This window comes from Dermacentor silvarum, unplaced genomic scaffold (genome assembly GCF_013339745.2).
Source record: "Dermacentor silvarum isolate Dsil-2018 unplaced genomic scaffold, BIME_Dsil_1.4 Seq516, whole genome shotgun sequence".
Lineage (NCBI taxonomy): Eukaryota > Metazoa > Arthropoda > Arachnida > Ixodida > Ixodidae > Dermacentor > Dermacentor silvarum.
The window spans coordinates 46708-48550 of NW_023606361.1; the positions used below are offsets into that span (position 1 = coordinate 46708).

At 48.6% G+C, this 1843-nt stretch overlaps 1 non-coding gene across 1 annotated transcript; it reads right to left on the reverse strand.

The window, feature by feature from the left end:
* Positions 1-834: 834 nt before the first annotated feature.
* Trnaq-cug (transfer RNA glutamine (anticodon CUG)) lies at positions 835-906 on the reverse strand. Its single transcript has one exon. It is a non-coding gene; the product is annotated as a tRNA-Gln (tRNA).
* Positions 907-1843: the final 937 nt, after the last annotated feature.

Here is a 1843-nt window from a genome sequence, read left to right on the forward strand (position 1 = left end):
CAAATCAGGATCTCCGCTGCGTCGGCCTCAGGACTAGCAATCTCGAAGGCCGTGCCATAAGACGGAAAGTAAGGCGATATGACTACAGATGGCGCCTTTCTCACAAGCAGCTGCTCCTGCTGACTTCTTTATTTTTTCTTTCTTTCTTTCTTTTTCCTTTTGCGCTGCGCGGATGTCGTGTAGCTGGAAGAATTTCCTCGTTTTAACGCGTCACTACGTTGCTCAACCGCGCTGGCTGGGCGCAAGGACAACGTTGGTAATATGCAAACGCTATTTTGCTTTTTTTTTTTATCACTGCAGCTAAATATAAATCGTGGTAGCGTTTCTCGTGCACGTCTCGACCTACGAAAGCGTGGCAAGGGGCGGACATTAATCGAAGTTCGCCCACTAAGTGCAATGAATGAATGCGAAAGAATGTAAGAACAGTCGCGCGTGTATTTAGCTAACCCAACAGTATCCACCGTTGTGCAATTAGGAATGAGCAGCACAAAGACAATTGAGAGCCGTTAGCTCGATAGGCAAGTGCGAACCGATCCAGTCGATTATAATACGTCAGCAAACTGTTTTTCCGTGCAAACACAGATTAACTATCCGCAAAAGAAGAAAGAAATCACCTGAGAATGCCAAAAGTTTGGCCACTTCATGTTATAACGACGGTTCCGAAAAACATTATTTTACTCTTTTATCCCTTTGCGGTACGTTCGGCCGAAGCTCCGGGAACGCTAAAATATGTGGTCAGCTGTGCAGAAACGGAGTGTGTGCTTGCATAAATTATAGTGCAATAACGCTTTGCATAAAAAAAATTATTGCAAAGGAAAAAAAAAAAAAAAATTTAGGTCCCACCGAGATTTGAACTCGGATCGCTGGATTCAGAGTCCAGAGTGCTAACCATTACACCATGGGACCGCGCTGGCGAAGCGCTAAAAGTAGGGTTTATGAATGCTCGGTAAAACATTCTAACAAAGACCAAGACGATACAATTTTTCTTCAAAATTTCCTTGGTGCTCTTTTAGAACGTCTCTCGCAATTTTCTAACAAATGCGTGACGAAATGAGAGCATTTGAAAGGCGACGTGCCTGGGCGGAGAGCAGACGCGGAGGAAGTAGCAGACGACAAGGATGTGACGTCACGCGGTCTTGACGCCACCTGTAGTCGCTGGAATGAAGCCGCCTCCATGTGCCTATGTCCGCTCACAGTGTGCGCGGAGTGAAGTGTGTGGGGTCGGCCGCGGGACCGTGTTTTCGCCTGTGCCCGAGCAGAGACGTCGTCCTCTGTGCCCTGGATTTTAAACCCTGGGATACAGAATACACCTGCTGTTGTCAACCGTTTAGTGACCGTGGATGCAGTGGCAGCTACGCCGGATTAAACACTCGCCCGGGACCAGCGCCGGAGTTGGGGCCGTTCGTTCAGAGTGCAGTGACTTCGTGTCAATGACCTTGGATTGAGCACTGTCGCCGTACTGCAAAATGTGAGTGTTTGCATGCACAATAAGCAGTGATATTGACAACAAACGCGTTTTGAAGCAGGTTCTAAGTTACGTTTTGGCGTTTCGGTGGCATTTTACTGACTTGCCGCGAACTTGATGGTCGAGGACGTTCTCGGGGCCGTTGACACGACGGGAGCGCTGGCCGATCGGCCATTGCGACGGAACGTAGTGCGCGCTGTCCCGCTGTGGGCCCTATGCTTTTCTATCGCTTGTTTTTGTGGAAATAGGTAGATAGACTAATTTCCTTTCGCTGGCCTCTTTGGACGTGTTAATCTTTTAATGTAACACTTCATTTCGCGTATTCTCCGTGACGGTGCAACGTGTGCCGGAGAGGTCGATGACGCCTCCGAGCCTCTC